Here is a 22,699-nt window from a genome sequence, read left to right as displayed (position 1 = left end):
TATCTTTGACTCTCCGTATGTGTCTCGGTATAATATCGTTTACTCTCCGTATGTGTCTCGGTACACTATCTTTGACTCTCCGTATGTGTCTCGGTATAATATCGTTTACTCTCCGTATGTGTCTCGGTACAATATCTTTTACTCTCCGTATGTGTCTCAGTACAATTTCTTTGACTCTCCGTATTTGTCTCGGTACAATATCTGTTACTCTCGGTATGTGTCTCGGTACAATATCTTTGACTCTTCGTATGTGTCTCGGTACAATATCTTTGACTCTCCGTATGTGTCTCGGTAAACTATCGTTTACTCTCCGTATATGTCTCGGTACAATATCTTTGACTCTCCGTATGTGTCTCGGTACAATATCGTTTACTCTCCGTATGTGTCTCGGTACACTATCGTTTACTCTCCGTATGTGTCTCGGTACAATATCGTTTACTCTCCGTATGTGTCTCGGTACAATATCTTTGACTCTCCGTATGTGTCTCGGTACAATATCGTTTACTCTCCGTATGTGTCTCGGTACAATATCTTTGACTCTCCGTATGTGTCTCGGTACAATATCGTTTACTCTCCGTATGTGTCTCGGTACAATATCTTTGACTCTCCGTATGTGTCTCGGTACAATATCTTTTACTCTCCGTATGTGTCTCGGTACAATATCTTTGACTCTCCGTATGTGTCTCGGTACAATATCGTTTACTCTCCGTATGTGTCTCGGTACAATATCTTTGACTCTCCGTATGTGTCTCGGTACAATATCTTTTACTCTCCGTATGTGTCTCGGTACAATATCTTTGACTCTCCGTATGTGTCTCGGTACAATATCGTTTACTCTCCGTATGTGTCTCGGTACAATATCTTTGACTCTCCGTATGTGTCTCGGTACAATATCTTTTACTCTCCGTATGTGTCTCGGTACAATATCTTTGACTCTCCGTATGTGTCTCGGTACAATATCGTTGACTCTCCGTATGTGTCTCGGTACAATATCTTTGACTCTCCGTATGTGTCTCGGTACAATATCTTTTACTCTCCGTATGTGTCTCGGTACAATATCGTTGACTCTCCGTATGTGTCTCGGTACAATATCTTTGACTCTCCGTATGTGTCTCGGTACAATATCTTTTACCCTCCGTATGTGTCTCGGTACACTATCTGTTACTCTCCGTATGTGTCTCGGTACACTATCTGTTACTCTCCGTATGTGTCTCGGTACAATATCTTTGACTCTCCGTATGTGTCTCAGTACAATATCTTTGACTCTCCGTATAATTAAGCTAAAGTACAGACTAATTGTGTCTCGGTAGTTGATCTGTTACGGTATTTCAGATATATCGAGTCTCGTCAGTACCTGCTCTCTGTTATAGCCTCAGATCCCCACTTGAGGTAACGACTTCCACAGATTTGTAGTTAGGAGTTTGTTATTTACAACAGTTGGCGTGCTAAATAAACACAGCCACAGACAAAATGTGCATCTTTTTAAACAGTTCGGGACCAGACCAAACGATAATAAAACGAGACGTGTTTTATTTTTATTTCACTACAAGTCGTACTTAAACAAACGGTGTTTGTAGTTATGGCTGGCTTAACAATACTTCAGAAACATAAAGAACGACAACAATATACAACAATATAATTATGTAGAAAGCATAGTCAGCATGATGCTGGTCTACATAAAATAAACCCCATTAATACTTTTTTGACTTTTGGTGGATCATTGATAGAATTCTTGAATATAAAGGAAGTATTGTATTAAAGAGTCTATAGTAAGTACAAACACGGTAGTAACCTACTTAAATGCAATCAATCTAACCATACACTACAATGACAGGCTAGAGTACTTTGTCCATTTTAGGTTGAACTACCGTAGAAGTAAGACAGCTAATCCAAAAGTGTGTCAAAGGCGTGACCTTGACCTTTGTATTAATGACTTCAAACAAGCATTTTACTTTTGATATACGTATATTGATTTAGTACCGTGTAACAGATCAGCTTACAGTAAACACGTAAAGTACAAAGTTTACAGTGGCGTATTGTATGATAGCAAACCTGACGTGAAGGCAAAACATGATCAGCAAAAAAACGATTAAACATGACTAAATGTTCATTGAATGTGAGCTTTGTTATAAAATAAGGAAAACACATGTAGACGGGAATTGTAAAAGTACAGACCGTAAATATGACAATATTGATCCCATGGTCCTTTACAAGGAAGGATCTTGGTCATATGGCGTTTGAACTGAACGAGGACGGGTATCGGTCCTAGGTCCGTTTTAACTGAATGTGTATAAATATAATGACAAGTTGCTTTCTTAAAAAAGAAAGCAATAGGTGAACACTCATAGGAAGTGTGTATTTCTTATCATAACAGTATTTCCTGAAGTATAAGTAAGGACATTGAGCGATTCAAGAAGGACTAAGATGGGTATTGCGTCCCACTATATTCCATATTTGGACACGTTTGAAATGTCTTGGAAATGTCTTGGGGCCTTCTAGGTGACAAATAATTGTTTTCCATGCAGGCGATGTGATATGGGCAGTAAGATGTAGATTTGCAAAGAGGTTAAGATTACTATATGGTAAATTGAAGGTGATCTGTGATTATACAGTTATAAGTGTTATATGATGCAGCGATCACTCAATCAGTGCATGATTTCGTTTTATTGGTAGACTTAAACATCCAGTGGAAGAAGAGCATTTTAATTTTACAATTAATGTGAAAAGTATAAAAAAAAAACCCCATCCACATTTAGAAGAAATTTCGGTCCTTTGTCAACCGAACGGTTCTGTAGACAGACTGTTGTTAGGGTTTATACAATATTCATAGTACATAAGGATAAACCATAAGCATTTCATGGGTATTCCAATATTTCACTGAAAATCCGTTACCATGGAAATAGCCCGATATATTTATGAAACACAGCGAGAGGTTCCAGAAGACTTATATCGGTGGTACATAACAGTACGCCAGGTTATGGTAAGTTGTGGACGAGGAGACCAGAAAGGGTACCTAAACTTGGTTGTGGAACAGCTGTGACCTTGGTTCGAATGCTGTTACGGTATCGGAACATACAAGTAGTTATTGTACGGTTGTAAATACGGAGGCTATGAGTGGTACCAAATCTTCGGTGTGGTTTAAATAGAGAGTAGTTCCAATACTTGGATGTGGTTATGGTTCAGTCGTAGATACGAACACAGGGATAGGTTATATAAGCCGGAACAGGTGGCTACGCCATATGGTACCACTTTACACACACTTGACTGTTGTTGACATACAGGTTATGTAGTAGTGATGTAGCACCAAGTAAATAATGTACCCTAAGTCTGACACATGGGGGTATATACCAACCAGGAGTGGTGACTCAGTCATAGGTACACTGTTGTGACGGCTATACGCTTTAGCATTACGGTAAGTCTGTGACAAACCGGAAGGGCCCGGCACATTGATAAACGATAGGTGCTACAAACCCATGATCAGGTACATCGATATACGATAGGTGCTACAACCCCATGATCAGGTACATTGATATATGAAAGGCAGTCGTTGGAATAGTGTTTTATCAACAGATAGAACCAAAAATAAATTATTTGTGGTATTAACTCTTTTAAATAAATTGTGTGTGGTATTACTTCTATACAGCAGATTCTATTCGTAGTAAATACAACATAGATTCCAAGTTACAAGGATTACAATGCCAATCATCATACTGTTACATATCCATTTATAACAAATATCACGGCAGCTATGAAAATATTACACCAGATGGCTAGAAAGTGAAAAAGTTGGTTCCCGTATCAAATTGCATACTCAGTATAAAAGCCCACACAAAGATAGTCAGCATTCTTCTGAAGGGGTTACTTACCGCTATCGCCTAGATAAATAAGAAATTCCGTCTTTGAAATTTGATGAAATACACAATCCCTTTTAATGTGGAGCTTATCGGAATAGAAAACAAACCCTCCTGTTGGAAACTCTTCAGTGTTTCGACTTTCACAACAATCCGTTTTTGTTTTTGCATTGCTGTCTAAATTGTCTTGTCTGTTATATCGCAAACCGGAAGTCTGCCATTCCAAGACGACATCTGTCAGTCACATGTGCACGTGCTACTGGTGTTGATTTCTGAATCAAGTGACAAAAGCTTATAAACTTGTCATGCTTCCTCGTAAACCTGTAAACGTATCTGACATAAAAAGCAACAGAATTAGCTTGTCTCCGCCAAACAAATTGCCAAAAAATTGCCAACGATTTGTTTTTACTCTGCAATTCGGTGTAAAATCATAGCCTTTCCACACAGCTGCAGTGCATTTCGTTTAGAAGCACAATTAAACAACTTAACACGTTGTGTATCCTTGTTTTGACACTGAAGTGGTATCAACCCTATCACTGGTGCACTCGAGACACCCTTACCGACCTGTTGATAAGGAGGGCTATTCTTCAAGATTCCGTGAATGGAATTAACGATAAGAACAGAATGGTAACCTCTCGGGGCTGTGTACGGACGGGAGAAAGTTAGGGAGAGCGTAACGGTGGTCCTGGAAAAATATCCCATACACAAGCCACACGGAACAGCAATGAAGCTCTGATCCAGCCCAAGTACACCCAGCTCGACAGGACTCCACAGGCGCTAATACAAGCGAACCGCGGAGAACCCCACTATCAGGGCCGATTGAACGTTTGTACATGCATTTCCAGTGAAGCGTAGGCAGGTTCCGGGGTAACAGACGCGAGAGAAATCAAATACACACTAGTAAAAGCACGTGAATCAAATAAAATATTCTAATCATTATGATAACTCTATTTATAAGGTGAAAGTATATCATTACCATCTGTAAACGTTACGTCAAAACTTTCACATTTTTGATGTCGATCGCAATACCATTAAAACCACGTGTTGCGGTCAGACCAACTGTAACGTAAGTAAACTTAATAAGGGTGATTTTACCACTCTGGGGTAAACTTTGGCTGGAATTTAATATAAAAGCATACAATAAAAATGACTTGGCGAACTGTTTCTATAAAGAGCGTAACATTGAAAGCGTTATTCAGCGTTTTATTGCTTTGGCTGATACAAGCTATGGTCTGTAGTCGTTCTAGTGTTTGCAAGCCAATTTTTCACATATATGCACTTACCAGGGACCGGGAATAAAGACACCGGAAGTTGTGGGAGCACGGACCTGTCGATCATTAGTGATGAGGCCTGACTAACCCCGCTGTTATCATCTGTTTGTAGAGACCCTGTCTTGACACGTGGACAGTCGAGTCACCACCGTTTAACACAATGCTAATCCTGGCACTATTGACTATGGAGCTCGAAACGTGCGACATTAAATCAAATCGTATGAGTCTAATTTAGTTTTGAAAGTGTTGTGTTTATTTATGGTATTAACCAGTGTCGTTTATCTTAGCAGCAGATCCGTGTGCAACCTGTACCGACGTTGAAAGTTGTCTTTTATATCAAAAGATGAGATAAGATAAGCGAAACACCTATATATTTACGTCATACACCGTAACTGTCTGTCTTCAGAACTCCAATGAGTCATAGTAAGCATTGTATTCGACCAATCAGGCGTACACGTGAGCTGCTGATAACGGTTAACAATAGAACGATACGGCCACACCTGGACAGTGACGACAACTCGACTGTTTTATATATAAATGTATGATGAAGACGATAAGGTAGAGCGATGACACAGCGATATGTCTGAGCCGTGATGTTCCGTACTTTCACTGGTTTGCGGGTTTACACCAAACCCTCAGATTATATAACGGACGTGTTTATCAACTCTTACATCTATGGACTGTGCTTAGTGTGCTATATATGCCAAACACATACACGACCAAGACAAATGGTTATTTTTAGACAATAGGTTCTGGCAGGTTTCGAAATATAATAAAACCAAACTTCTGGCAATGGCGTGACGAGAGAGCTGTTTTTAGCTGCATATGTTTAACGATTGTGGGGAGGATATAAACTCAGTGACTTTCAGCAGGTGACGTGTACAGACATTCTCTCGCCGCAGTGACGAACTGCGGAATCAGCCATTGTGGAGTACCGTTGGCTGTCACTCTCCTGACAGGAACAGGACGGCATGATGGATATGCCGACCAGTATTTGCACTTCCGGGAGGTACTCGGCATCATTTGTGAGCGATCACTTGAAACGCATTTCACGAACTGAGCTTATACTCGAACGACGTCGACATGTTGAAGTTTTGGGGGACTTTGGAGGTCGAAAGTACAGACAAATATCAGTGGCCCATTTCAATGCTATAGTACATGTAGTTTAGGAACGCCAAAAAAGTCTATACAATGTGTAAAGTCACAGTGATACTCTATACTTGGTAATGGTAAAGTTTAAGGATAAAGTATATGTAAGAATATGGGAGAATGGCCAGGACGGTTGCCGAAAGGATATGAAGGACAGGACACTATTGATAAGCGAACACAAAAAGAGGATTTCCACAATTATTAACAAAAGAATGATAATTTTAATAGGATTAATAATTTTGCTGTATTTCAATTAAGTATATATATGTTAAGGACATATGCTATCTCAATTTGGCATGCGTTTGCTTTTCCAAAGTTTCACTCTAAAATTCCAGTAAAACTCTGGCGTGTGCTAGAACTAACTGATGACGCAAATAAATAGTACACAATTACGTCAAACAATGACACCATGTGGGTCTGATCTACAACGATCATAAGAAAACATTAAGGTAGATAACTTGAGTACAAGACGCCGGTAAATAGTGTTAGGTAGAACGTCACCTTAGACCAGCTCTACTGGTCTACATTAGACGGTGATGATATAAACAGATAGCCAAAACTACTGTCTATGTAAAGTGTCAGATTAATCAGGTTTGTATTACAGTAGTGGTGAAGGTGACCGACAGTCACACGAGAATATAAGAGACGACATAAACCAAGAACCCCCTTGTGTTATATACTCTATAAACAAAAACAGCTCACGACAGCCGTTGTCAAAATCATTTAATTTCTCTTAACGTTACACACAAACCTACAACGCAACACACGCAGACTTATGCATCATTTTGGTTTCGATTTACTTTCGAAATTAGTATAAAATAATTACTAAAAGAACATGTAAGGGAATATCGAGGATACACATAAAACCCTCCATGAAACACTTACTTAATCACGATGTTTTCACCGCTAAGTAACACTAGCTAGCTATCTTAATAAATCAACATTATCACTGCGTATTCTTGTAACATAACCCCAAACGCCGAGAATGATCAGAGGAACCTCGGAAGCACGTGAATTATGTGGTATATGACCGAGAGGCACATTACACGTGCATATACATACATATATGCTGTTGATAGAGCTCATGGTAAAGGTACCATATAGCAATATTGACCGGAAGTGAATGAAACGCACATGCTGGTGGTGAAATACAATAGGTGAGGTTCTAATCTATTCGATTCAAGCATAAAACAAATCTTCTCTCAAACTGAAAAAGAAAGTCTTAAAACTGAGTTTGTTAAGTGCATATTACCCAAAAATAAGTACGGTCCTCTATGGCAATCACCCGTAAGACCTATATGTACATGTACTCTTCAGATCTGCGCGTGCTTTTCACGTCCTTGTGTGTGAAGTTTCCTTCCAATAATCTATTTCTGACAACACCACTCAAATTCCTTGTTACCCTTCAAACGTTCGTTAGATCTATCTGGGACTCACTCTCATTTGGTGTCCGTGCTTATGTTGGTATTGGTCGTTGATTGGGTAATTCCCGCACACGTGTATACACAGATGAGTTGGTCATAAAAACCACACGAAAAGCTTAAACATCCATTAACAGTAAATACATATCATAACAAACCGCAGGGGAACACTTGGGATGACCAACTGACCCTCCGGAACCCCTCCAATAATAACCGGATAGTCAACTTCCGGTGCTACTAGAAGTAGTCTAAACAGACTGATTGACCACCATGCACGTGAAATGATCATTGCCATTGTACGTGATTGTAGTACATCTTCTACGATTCTCTAGTGTCTGTACGCAAAAACACATCTACTTCATCATATGAGGATGGAGTTGGTTTCAGACAAGCACCTGTCACAATAAGAAAAGTTACCAGTCTCGCCCGTCCCTATGTATATTTGACAGCAGACTGGCTACCAGTCTCTGTTGTGTTATTGTCACTTATTTCTATCTGTATATGTTGACTTAAAAAAGTATACAGGACTATAGTTATTATCTATATGACATCCACACAAATTGAACGAGCTCAGGTTCACAAACAAGAAAATATATAATCATATGGTCTAATTTGACAGTAATTAAATATAATCTAGTAAACGTTCAAACTGAATATATTTTCATGTTAAATAAAACCTTTTATCTCGATATCACGTTTTTGGCAGTTACAACAAAAGTAATGGCGAGCACAATTGGTTGTCTTAAGTATATCCGGGTACGCTTATCAGTTACTAAAATATTGACATTTTGAATACAGGCGTATACAACCAAGGGCCTGTTCGTTTATGCGAAACAACCACCTTGTCTGTTTTTAAATGTAATATTTTCAGGTATAAATCCTTGCGGACCTGCCAATGTTTATGCAGGCCTTGCAAGGCTTTGTCAAAACTCGCCTGAAAGCAACATCAGATTACTGGGTCCGACCTTGTTTCATTAACGAACAACTCTGGTTCAACCGTCTGGATCACGATGAACGAAAGCGGTCCATATGTACCCTTTATCCCACCCACAGTTCAAACAGTTTACGTTCATGCATCAGGTAGTCCCGAATCCCGACTACAGTCGACCTTTTCCTATCCGGAAGACCCTAACTTACACATGTAGTCCCCTTACCACAGGCTAATAATCACGTGACTTGGCTGAGACCACCGCGATTCAATCTCAAACAGTAATTCCTCCTTAGGACATCATGATCAGTATCAGAATCAATGAATAGATAACCCCCTGGCCGTCCACAACATCAGTTTAAAACCCCCCCTATCGGTCAACACCGGTATGTCGGTCCCTCTCCCATTACTAGTTAAAAACAAAAACAGTTATAACCGGTTTTCCGGTGTTAGGTTCGATTTCCTTGACAGGTCGATCCATGTAGTACAGTATAGTTATCTTGTTCCCCCGCGAGATCAAGCCGTCCGCGTCGAGGGTTTCTGTGTGTTGCTGGCTCCGTGAAATCTAGGGCACGACAGGTGTTATGGAACGCCAACATTTAAATAGTTATGCAGATTCCTGTTAGAGTAGTCCTTTTCATAATCAATATTTACATAATGACCTGGTACGATGCAATTCAGAAATCACCGTAACGCTTTTATCTGGCTTCAATCTTAATCAAAATGTATACGCTGAGCGACCCCCCCCCCCCCCCCCCCCTTATACTAGACATGTATACATACAATGAGTTCTCCATCAATAAGCAAAACGTGTTTCCAGTGACTCTTCCCTCAATTAAACATACTTTACATAATGATTCCTACCTCACAATGAGTTCTTCCTCTTTATGCCAAAAATGTAAACAATGAGTTCTCCCCCAATATAACGAATATGTATGCAACGACTTCTCCTTCAATAAGAAAAACAATGCTCAGTGAGTTATCTCTCAATAAAACAAGCTGTACACATGAAGTTCCCTTAGTTGAGACAAAATGTCCACAATGAGTTCTCCCTCAACAAGACAAACTGTAAACAATGATTTTACCTCCAAGACGACAAAATGTATACAACGAGTTTTCCATCAATAATACAAAATGCATACAATGAGTTCTCTCTGATAAGACAAACTGTACATAATGAGTTCCCCCTTAATAAGACAAACTGTGTACAATGAGTTCTCCAATACGACAAACTGTACACAATGAGTTCTCCCTTAACTAGATAAACTGTGTACAATGAGTTTTCCCTTAATTAGATAAACTGTGTACAATGAGTTCTCCTCCAATACGACAAACTGTACACAATGAGTTCTCCCTTAACTAGATAAACTGTGTACAATGAGTTTTCCCTTAATTAGATAAACTGTGTACAATGAGTTCTCCTCCAATACGACAAACTGTACACAATGAGTTCTCCCTTAACTAGACAAACTGTGTACAATGAGTTCTCCCTTAATTAGATAAACTTTGTACAATGAGTTCTCCTCCAATACGACAAACTGTACACAATGAGTTCTCCCTTAACTAGACAAACTGTGTACAATGAGTTCTCCCTTAAATAGATAAACTGTGTACAATGAGTTCTCCTCCAATACAACAAACTATACGTAATGAGCTTCCACTCAAGAACACAAACATTACAAAACGAGCTTTACCTTAAAATAAGAAAATGGACATAATGTGCTCCTTCTCAAGAAGGCAAACAGTACATCATGAGCTCTACCTTAGCATAAGAACAAAATGTACAAAATGAGCTCACCCCCAAACTTGGCAAAATGATTTCTTCTTCTCTGCTTTATGAATTACTCCCCCCCCCCCCCCCCCCCCCCCCCCCCCCCCCCCCCCCCCCTTTTCATCTCACCTGTACGATGATCCAAAAGAAGGTTGCTGTACGTCTTGGGTCTCTCCTTTCATCTTAAACACACGATATAACCGAGCTAACACGACACGCCATACAACACCAACTCTCTGAAAAGGTTTAGTATTTTAGACACCTCGCCGACTGTTAGTTCAACAGACTTACGGTAACGGGTCAGGAGTATCTATTGATAGAAACACTCGGCAAATATTTGAATTTCAAATTCGATTCGTTTACTTGTGTGTGTGTCTGTTCAGTCGTGTTAGCTCGCGTATATAAATGGTCATTCGAAGTATTAATTAAATGCAGTGTACATACGGAATTCTTAAGCGATTCATGCTGCTTGCAGATATAATGGTATTTCTGTGCCGATTAGTGACGGGCTGTCAGCGCTGACATAAATACGAACATTTGACATACTATAGGTAACGTTGCGTTACCCGATAACACTTCGTAGACGGGATTCAATAAGTCTTGCCGTACCTTAAGCGAGATTCCTAAACTCAGATTGAATAGAAACGATACTTAAGTTATTTTATCATGTTATTCATCTTTGAAAAATAACACATTTATCACAGAAAAGGGGAAAAAAGAAAACGTCGCCTTTTTCACATTTTATTTTCAATTAATTCTGAACGTTACCCATATCGTAAGGCTGGAAAAAATTGTAAAACAAAACTCATGTGTTATAGCATTGTGTATGCCACAGCAATATGCACGCTACAACATTGTGCACGCTTCATAAATATGCACGCCACAGCAATATACACACTAAAGTATCGAGCACGCAACAGTTGTGCACGAAAAAGATATTGAGAACAATATACAGCATCGTGCATGATACAGCAATGCGCATGTTGCAGCCTTTCGAACACCTTACAGAATTGTGCACGTTGCAGCCTTTCAAACACCTTACAGAATTGTGCACGTTGCAGTCTTTCGAACACTTTACAGAATTGTGCACGTTGCAGCATTTCGAACACCTTACAGAATTGTGCACGTTGAAGCCTTTCGAACACCTTACAGAATTGTGCACGTTGCAGCCTTTCGAACACCTTACAGAATTGTGCACGCGAAAATACTGAACGTGCAGCAGCAGTGTACGATGTGTTTGATATACAATTGAAAAATGAACCCACATTGTTTAACAATTACAGAACAAGTACTTGCTTAAAACAACAGTCTTGAAAATGATACGGTGGAACCTTAAACATGTGCTCACGTTTCGATTTAGTCCTAGTGATATTTTTGGAAAAGACAGACAGCTCCAAGAATATATGATATACCAATGTAGTTCCGTTGATTGTTTTAAAGGAGCGATTAGTGTACGTGATCTGTTGTATAGCAGCGTTCACAACCATAAAGCAGCCGGTCTGACCTACTCAAGTATTTCTAGTATCTGGTAAATATTGTAGGTACGAACCGTAACACTTTCAACATTCTCTATAGTTCTGAAACGTGAGGTAGTCAACGGTAAAGGTACATCTAATAAACATTGTACTTGTTCTAATCTTAACGATCATCTAAGACAATCGACGAGTGTAAATCAGATAGCCACATCTACAAAGTCAAATCATGGGATCTGGAATGTCAGTTTCATCAGCATGCCAGCTGTGAACGTTTGTTGAAGCCAGAATTAGCACGAGACTGCAGCCGTGTTGTTTGATCAACAATAGAACTTGGTATACCTGCTCCGCTCCTGTTACGTAGGAACACACAATAAACAGCTCATTGCGTTGATTGGCTACATGTATTTTAACCACATACAATTACCCAGCAACGCTTCTCTCGTCTGCACAAGTATTACTATTTAAATCAAGAAGTCGGTACTGTAACTATTTATTGTTTAATCAAGTCGTATTTACTTCATCCGTGGCGTATAACTTAGGACCCAGGGCGAAACTTCTTTCTCTTTTTCTCGTCGGAACCCTCGTTTAATTCTCGTCTGTGCGTGATTTACTGTCGATTATTCCTGCGCGCCATCCATTGGAGGTAAATCGATGCTGGATTTTATCACAGGAACAATGCCGATAACTCGACTTAACCAATACTCGTGTAATTGTGACGCGATATTAAAGGCTGCGGTCGTTAAGCTGGTTTATTAACATTGGTATTCCTGAGTGACGCCGGTCGTCGGGAGACCCTGGCGGGGGATTAGGACAATAATCTACATATTGGATTTGTGTGATAAGTTTTTGATGTATTTCAGCGTCAAGTTTCTAATATAATGGCTTTACTAGCGGCCAACTGTTCGGTATCAGGCTCCATTGTTGGTGATATATCAGTAATGTTATGGTGAAGATTTTCTCTATACGACGAGGTTTTCCGAATAAGTAGTACTTTATTGGCAGACACCGGAAGTGAACACACTTCCTAGCAGTAATGTCCCTACAAAATGTCCATGTATGCTATACAAGTCCTTCCAATCTATATAGATACATACAATAATGAGACTGCAGTAACTCTGTGTGCTGTATTATAAATCTTATAACGTCAGTCCATGTTTACTTTTCCGAAGGCTATTACGCTTATTTAAGGTCAATGTCACGGTCAGCACAAGACATCCGACCGTGACGTTAATACAAGTCAGACAATAATAACACAGTAGACCATCAACGTCATGCGATGAAGTACAATATTCCGTATCGAATCGTTGGTCGCAAGAATGAATAATTTGTTAAAAGTCTCCAGAAATATCATCATTTAATCCGGGTAATCCTTAAATTAGCAATAGCGTAAAACAAAGTTCATACAGAAATGTCATATTCTGAACGCTGAGGCATAAAACCCCGATACCTGATAAAAAAAAATCCAGAGTTGACGAGACCGAAAAAGAAAAGAAGCAATGAAGAAAAAAAAGAAGACAAAAGAACGACAGAAACCCTAACTGTTGCAATGTGAACGCACATCAAATCACATTTCTTCGTTAGCCTCCCCAACCCCCAACCCCACTTAGGCATACGGGGTATAGATCGCTCTATATCAAGGTAAGTGGTTCGGGCAATAATATGTTTACATCCCCTTGCACAAATTGTGACAATGAATACCACATTTCAGACGGAAAGCCATATGGTTGCCAGCGAAACTCGGGATAGAATAAACATCTGTCGACCACTTTCTCCTTCATACCGTCCCTATTACATAACAAGTGAACTCCGCATCAGGCGTGACATTAGGAAATAGTGGCGGAGTGCAAGACTACCGTGTGAAGCCAATGTCGTGAACCATGAGAGTTACATCGTTCATAAATGGTGGCCATTTGTAGTCAGCCACAACACAGACAGACAGAGAGAGACAGAGGGATTCAGTAATTGGCCTATTATCGTAATTCCAGATAATGATGGAAGTTAATAGTTGTGTAGGTACCCAAAATAATCCAATGACGTCACTGTGACATTTCGGCACGCAGTGTTATTATCAACCATCAGTGAATATGTGTAAATTTCAAAAGTGTATTCCCTTAATTATGTATCAGTATATGGTGCATATCTGTTCGGCACGTCGGTCTGTGGTTTAACACAACAGCGCATATACTTTATATACACACTGGCTACGCACCGCTTCACAGCAGGAAACCGTCGTCTCCATTAAACCAAATGTCAACATATGGAGAAAGATTGTATATCACAGGCAAGCTATCGACATAGTTACCAAGCTATCGACATAGTTACCAAGCTATCGACATAGTTACCAACTGCGTAGACTGGTTACATGACGTCATAAATGAAAATTTACAGGAAGAAGCAAGGTATGAAACAATTCCGAGAACCAAAAGAAGACATAAAAAAACCCGGAAAGCTAAAATTGAGCCGACATATAAAACTAAAATTGAAAACTTTAGCACCACAAAGCAAAACAAAACGAGCCGACATATATAATCGGATGTAGCAAACGCTCAGGATGAAAGATGAACCAACTAAAAACATCCTAATAGTTCCTCTACCAGGTATTGAGATCGTAACGTACGCGGCACTGGGAGACAATAGGTTGCTATAGGTGATATTGCTGGTTTAGTACCACTGGGTTGTTTGATAAAGGAATTTCATCGCTCCAGCATTATTGACTGTTATTTGGCTTCTATCATTTACCAACCACACAAAATAATGGATAATTTTGGTATTGGAATGCACGACTATTTTGCAATGGCCAAACATCGATATCGAGCAAAAATATGATGAATGTACATATTTTTGGAAGATTCAAAATGCATGACATGTGTTAGGAGCAGACTTAGTACACCACTACGCTGTACTAACCAACAGGACTTTAAACGCTGCCATGGGTCAAGCTTTTCAATATGCTGTATATTTTATTATCAGCAAGCACATTCTTGTTCACAGAAAAATGTTACCTGCTGAACACGGCGGGACTATCAATAAAGTGCCCGTTCGACATACAAACAGGCCTTGTACTAATTAATAACCAAAGCTCCGGTAAAGACTGCGGCCAAAAATATATAACAACTCCTAAAATGCTAATAACGTATAGACTATAGAAAATTCTATATAGTTGGTTCGATATTGGGAAGACCTTTGGTGACCTTCAGATGATACATCATAGACAGAACGTCTTGGATGACCTTTTTAAGAATGACCTCGTGATGACCTAAAGCACAAGGCTGGACCAAGTCGATGGCGCCCGGATATTTCTTCCACTTCTCAGATGTTCCCTATCAACACAAGCAACAGCACTTTATCGATCACTTCCTCTCCAGGTATTTAAACGACAGCTGCATTTCCTCAATTCGGCCGTTGTAGAACTTTAAAACGTTTGATGGAGACTTATCGACGATAAAGATAATCCGTTTCGTTTTACATGGTGTTAGTAATATATATATAGTCTCATCAGAATCCTGTTTCTAGGTTCATTCTTGGTTCAAACTCGGATTCGATTATGTTCGTAAATAACTGATGTCGTTTTCTGTCTTTTAATGATGCGTAATACAATACAGGAAGGGATTTAATGGGCAATTCTGCATTATAGGAATTTATTAAAAGTATTTGTCATATCCCAAGTACATGCGTACTTAGAGCAGACACATGTGTTGGGACTGTGTGTACGGCATGATATGTTTGGTGAGACTAGTTAACGGAACAGCAAAACGTAACACATCGCGTTAATATAAAAATAGGAGTATAATGTGAATATAAAATTAAATTGAATCTTTCCTTTATCGGAGTTCTTGACAAGGGGTGGATATTCTTCAATGTGCAAACCCGAAGGTTTGACATTCAATAAGATCACAAGAGGGTTGAGATTTCCTTTAACTAACCAGAGAGTGGAGATTTCTTGTCATATCCCAAGGGTTGAGATTTAAATTCACCTGAGAGTTAAGTTTTCTTATTTTATCCCGAGGGTTACATTTCTTGTCAAACCTCGGCGGGGTGAAGATTTCTTTTTCTCCCACACCTGACAGATTTATCTCCCGTTTTGCCGGTGCTAGATTTATCTGTCTCCGCCCTAGGGTTGAGACGGGGGGATTCCCCTATTTATAACAATGGTATGACGTCACTGCAACAATACAATGACGTCACGTCAACAATCCATCAACGTCACGTCAACCCTGAATTTAGCATGTAACGTTATCATTACATTGTGTATATGATACACATTGGGGAAAACATGGTACATGTAAGAGAAAAAGAATCATTCACCCCCTTGTGGGTAAGATAGGGGAATCTCAACCCTCGGGGAAAGATTCTTAAGTTGCCAAACACNTACGTAACAGACGTAGGTATGGCTCTATACGTTATATATATATTTACGTAACAGACGTAGGTATGGCTCTATACGTTATATATATATTTACGTAACAGACGTAGGTATGGCTCTATACGTTATATATATATTTACGTAACAGACGTAGGTATGGCTCTATACGTTATATATATATTTACGTAACAGACGTAGGTATGGCTCTATACGTTATATATATATTTACGTAACAGACGTAGGTATGGCTCTATACGTTATATATATATTTACGTAACAGACGTAGGTATGGCTCTATACGTTATATATATATTTACGTAACAGACGTAGGTATGGCTCTATACGTTATATATATATTTACGTAACAGACGTAGGTATGGCTCTATACGTTATATATATATTTACGTAACAGACGTAGGTATGGCTCTATACGTTATATATATATTTACGTAACAGACGTAGGTATGGCTCTATACGTTATATATATATTTACGTAACAGACGTAGGTATGGCTCTATACGTTATATATATATTTACGTAACAGACGTAGGTATGGCTCTATACGTTATATATATATTTACGTAACAGACGTAGGTATGGCTCTATACGTTATATATATATTTACGTAACAGACGTAGGTATGGCTCTATACGTTATATATATATTTACGTAACAGACGTAGGTATGGCTCTATACGTTATATATATATTTACGTAACAGACGTAGGTATGGCTCTATATGTTTTACACCTATATGTATTGGATTTCAAGTTGTATTTTTCACTCCAGTCACGTATCGAGTGTAACAGGACGTCAATCATAGGATACAATTAAAAACATAGCCCATTTGCATACATGATACTTTTTAAACGAAGTGTATGATACATGTATATATACACCAGAACATTATTTAGGTTATTACTAGACATTATCTGCTAGGCCATTCAGCAAGTGAGCACTACATATATCTTTCATTACAAGGACCAATAATAGGCTTTGTGTAATAAACAGTGATCTATTTGTGACATATTTCTTAAATTGAATCATGTTGGAATTTATATAAAATAATTCAGTCGGCATTTATTAGATATTGTACAAAAACGACAAATCCCCCGTATCGTATAAATATTTAACGGATTACCAGAATTATTTTTGGGGTTATACCGTATATATCGAAAAAAAACTGTGTGCACTTTACATAAATCTGGTTTATGCACGAAAATTCACACATGTTGTTGTTTTTGTATAATATATACCGTTTAACACAAAAAATCTTTTTTGTTATCCCTTTTAATTTGATTTCAAAAGTCAGATAACATAGTTGGTGAATATTGTTTCATTTCTAATTAAAAAAAGTACTTTTGCACAAAACACACCATTGTGTAGTAATTTCATCGCCAAGCAACTCCAAGTTTTCAACCAATCAAAAGTTAGAACTAAATATACTGCGCCAAAATGGTTGTATACGACGTCATCACTTTTTGTGTTGTCTGTTAAAAAGTCTATAATTGGGGGGATAGCCAAACTTAAATTATGTACTTATGATATCGTATACATATATAACGTAGGAGTATATACATGTATAACGTATACATGTATAACGTATACATATATAACGTAGGAATATATAGATGTATAACGTATACATATATAACGTAGGGCCCCCTACATATATTACGTAGGAATATATACATGTATCACGTATACATATATAACGTAGGAGTATATACATGTATAACGTATACATGAATAACGTATACATATATAACGTAGGAATGTATACGTGTATAACGTATACATATATAACGTACGAATATATACATGTATAACGTATACATAGATAAAGTAGGAATATAAACATATATAACGTATACATATATAACGTATACATTAATAACGTATACATATATAACGTAGGCATATATACATATATTACGTAGGAATATATACATGTATCACGTATACATATATAACGTAGGAATGTATACATGAATAACGTATACATATATAACGTAGGGATAAATACATATATAACGTAGGAATATATGCATGTATAACGTATACATATATAACGTAGGTATATATACATGTATAACGTATACATATATACCGTAGGGATATATACATATATTACGTAGGAACATATACCTGTATAACGTATAAATATATAACGTAGGAGTATATACATGTATAACGTATACATGTATAACGTATACATATATATACATATAATGTACCAGTATAACGTTTAAATAAACCTGTAATACTGTATAAAACTCCCTATTTCACCTATATAAAGTATAAATATACCTATACCTATATAACGTATATACATGCATAACGTATACATATATAACGTAGGGATGTATACATGTATAACGTATACATATATACCGTAGGGATATATACATATATTACGTAGGAACATATACCTGTATAACGTATAAATATATAACGTAGGAGTATATACATGTATAACGTATACATGTATAACGTATACATATATAACGTATACATAGATCCATGTAGTTCGTAGGAATATATACATGTATAACGTATACCTATATAACGTAGGAATATATACATGTATAACGTATACCTATATAACGTAGGAATATATACATGTTGAACGTATACATATATAACGTAGGAATATATGCATGTATAACGTATACATATATAACCTAGGAATGTATACATATATAACGTAGGGATATATACATATATTACGTAGGAATATATACATGTATCACGTATACATATATAACGTAGGAATGTATACATGTATAACGTATACATATATATACATATAATGTACCTGTATAACGTTTAAATAAACCTGTAATACTGTATAAAACTCCCTATTTCACCTATATAAAGTATAAATATACCTATACCTATATAACGTATATACATGCATAACGTATACATATACCTATATAACGTATAAATATACCTGTATAACATTTAAATATCCCCGTATTACGTACAGATACCTGTATAACATATAAATATCCCCGTATTACGTACAGATACCTGTATAACATATAAATATCCCCGTATTACATATAGATATATACCTGTATAACGTATATATGATGTATAGCATTATTGGGTTACACGTGTAAGCTTTTACAAACACAACAAGTTTTACACGTGTATTGTGAACATATACATGAGCAGTACTTACCTGTTTGTACTCGGTAGTAAATATCTACAGTTATCCACGAAATTGGTCGGATGTATCCAGTAAGATTAGTGGGGACTCGGTAGATATTGCGGGAATTATGCAGTGTCTGATAGAGGTTCGGTAGTGGCCTACTGCGCTATATCCCCATCACTAACAATGCGCCGCCTTGTTGGCCCCGTCTCGCGGACTAATTAGTATGTGTGTATATAGGTTAACATATAACTGTACATTTGGCAAAACACTTGTACAGGTGAAAACCGGTTTGTTACATTAAAAACTTCCACGTAGACTGAAATGTAACCACGCCGAATTGATCAGTCTAGTACAAACTGGCGATCATCACTCCTCAGCCACGATAAAGAGGGTCTGTGTGTGTTATGGAAGTTCAAACTCGCTGATACAATGTGTCGGTATAACATCATACACTCCTGAAGTGTACCTGTGTGTAAATATATGTCTACCTGCTCACCCAAGTCTATCCCTGATCAGGAATACTATACCGTACACATTCATATATGTGATTGACATTTATAACAAAATAAATACCAGTCGACTGTGTGTGTGATTTAATTTAGTGATATACCTTATGTAACGTCATAGGGTTTAAAACAACTCACCTGTACCCATGTGTCCCTACGTTCTCGCCCAGGGATCGGAGCATGTCACTGGGATGAAGTTTACATATATAGGTCCATACCTCAGATAAAAGTTTTTCACACAATTACGAAGTCCAGACTGTGTTTGGTAATGCTGGTGGGTGAGATAGCGGACCAGGTAAGCTGTGCTATTATACCCTGTGAGATATTGTATCTACCTGAAATGATACCATCCCTCTACCTTAAGTCGCGATCAACCATGAGGAACGCGATCATATCCTAAATGAAAATATGTCACACATGTACTTGTGTGTCATACCTGTAACACCGTACAGGAATTAACTGGGGTGGATGTTAACACTAATGATATATATACATTGATTTACACTTACCTGGGGACAAGATAATTGGTCTCGTGGATTCAGACTCGTCTTAAGTCGACACAGATTTTAATTTTAATAGATTTATGCTAATTCGCAGAGATACTTGACACTAGCCAACACCTGTGACCTAAACCGGACACGCCCTCTTTCGAGGACATGGTTATGTTAACAGCTTGCAATATATAAGTTTATATATTTTATTATGATTACTGTTCCAGATAGTAAAAGATAAAACTTTATAATACGGACCCACAATTTATCTATGGTTTAATTTTGTTTCACTGTAGCGCCATCAAACTAACCAGCATTACAACCACACAAGCTCTGCTTCGTTATTTAGTGATTATTCAAGTTAACCATACGTTGACCATCCGGTCTGAACCTGTAATAGGATTCAATTATAGTGTCCTCTGGGGGACACGACGTCAGCAGGCCGGGTGTTACCGCCGCCTCACAAATCCCGCCGAGTGTCACCAAAACATCATGTTTGTCCCATTTAAAAGAAAAATTAAAAGTTTTCAAACGAAAAAAAATAATTCAAAAGATTCGAATGTGTCGAGAGATTTTATCACAATATCAGGACGTCACTTCCTGAAACATTGACCTGTTATGCAGACGTCTGCCTTGGGATCAACAATCATTGTGTATTTCCTCATTACTCGCATTATGTTACTTTAGTTGCACTGCATGTTTAATTTGGCGTTGTGAAATGTATTCCTGGAATCCAACGTCCTATTCGTCGTATTAACTAAGAACTAATCACAGGGCCATGTGAATTAACTCGTTCTCAGAGGCTGTATTCACAGGGCCATGTGAATTAACTCGTTCTCAGAGGCTGTATTCACAGGGCCATGTGAATTAACTCGTTCTCAGAGGCTGTATTCACAGGGCCATGTGAATTAACTCGTTCTCAGAGGCTGTATTCACAGGGCCATGTGAATTAACTCGTTCTCAGAGGCTGTATTCACAGGGCCATGTGAATTAACTCGTTCTCAGAGGCTGTATTCACAGGGCCATGTGAATTAACTCGTTCTCAGAGGCTGTATTCACAGGGCCATGTGAATTAACTCGTTCTCAGAGGCTGTATTCACAGGGCCATGTGAATTAACTCGTTCTCAGAGGCTGTATTCACAGGGCCATGTGAATTAACTCGTTCTCAGAGGCTGTATTCACAGGGCCATGTGAATTAACTCGTTGTGAGAGGCTGTAATAACAGGGACATGAGAATGAACTCGTCGTTAGAGGCTGCAATCACAGGGCCATGGGAACTAACTTATCATTAAAGGCTGCAATCACAGGTCAATGTGAATTAACTCGTCGTTAGAGGCTGCAATCACAGGGCCATGGTAACTAACTTATCATTAAAGGCTGCAATCACAGGTCAATGTGAATTAACTCGTTGTAAGAGTGCAATCACGCCATGAGGAATCCCAGGGCTATGGGAATTAGCTCGTCATTAGAGAGTGCAGTCACAGGGACCTGACCAATCACTGGTCTTGAGAGGGTGAAATCACAGGGACATGAGAATAACCCCGTCGTCTGAGCATGTCAAATTATGAGTCTTAAGAAGCAGCAACTTGTCCTCGACTCGCACACAGCATCAGACTAGACATAGTCAGTTACGGTGTTACTGTAAAGTAAGCTACCAATTCTATAGCTAGTTCTTCCCCAGTAGTTAGTGCTTCCGTTATTAAATACCTGTTAACAACAATAACGGTTCTGGTCCCGGGACATTTACCAGTTGGTCGTTTTAGTCCTACACTCCCATTTTATATAAAATATTTATGTTGAATAAGTCAACACATCACTTATTATTATTTGGTTAGTAGGGTCATATGGCACACTTATTTTGATCACACGTCAAGATGTAGTAGCTATTTTAAAGTATTTAACTCTTCATACTGGAAGTTTAATCCTGCTGATACGATGGTTTCGGGTATTCTATAGCTGTTGGGAGTTTTAAAGTGTGTACAACATAAATCAGAGGTTTTGACATTTACAGCCTTACTTACAGTGTGTACGTAGTGATCTCACCTCTTCAATACACACCTGTACGTACGTTAGTATACCTGTTTGTTAGTAAACATTATCTAATGTCAACATGAGACCAGGGCCACCTTCCTACCTGGACCTCCCGGCACTCCAAGTGATGTACATATACTTCACCGACACTCCGAGATGTGTACTTAGATCTCCTGGATACCGACAGCAGAGCCGAGCTGGGGGGATTCCTGGAGAGTATGTAGAATGTGTACGAACCATACTATCTTCTTCTGTTCCCTCTCTCCGAGTCAGAGATATT

The 22,699-nt window shown here is 38.3% G+C and overlaps 1 protein-coding gene across 7 annotated transcripts in view; it reads right to left on the bottom strand.

Moving 5' to 3' along the window:
* Positions 1 to 20,461, bottom strand: part of LOC110464310 — a 53,918-nt gene extending 33,457 nt beyond the window's left edge. Inside the window, exons 1-2 of one of the 7 annotated variants that reach the window (XM_021519508.1) lie at positions 20,036 to 20,307; positions 10,521 to 10,573 (exon numbers count right to left, since the gene is read on the bottom strand). The gene's annotated coding sequence lies outside the window, so the exon portion shown is untranslated. Of the gene's footprint in view, positions 1 to 3,866; positions 4,721 to 5,134; positions 5,317 to 10,520; positions 10,673 to 19,418; positions 19,926 to 20,035; positions 20,308 to 20,406 lie in introns of those variants that run through there. The other 6 variants (XM_021519501.1, XM_021519462.1, XM_021519470.1 and 3 more) reach the window with 6 other exon arrangements.
* Positions 20,462 to 22,699: the final 2,238 nt, after the last annotated feature.

Source organism: Mizuhopecten yessoensis, unplaced genomic scaffold (genome assembly GCF_002113885.1).
Source record: "Mizuhopecten yessoensis strain PY_sf001 unplaced genomic scaffold, ASM211388v2 scaffold1539, whole genome shotgun sequence".
NCBI lineage: Eukaryota > Metazoa > Mollusca > Bivalvia > Pectinida > Pectinidae > Mizuhopecten > Mizuhopecten yessoensis.
Note: the sequence above shows the minus strand (reverse complement) of the source record. Positions and strands in the feature narration are given on the sequence as shown.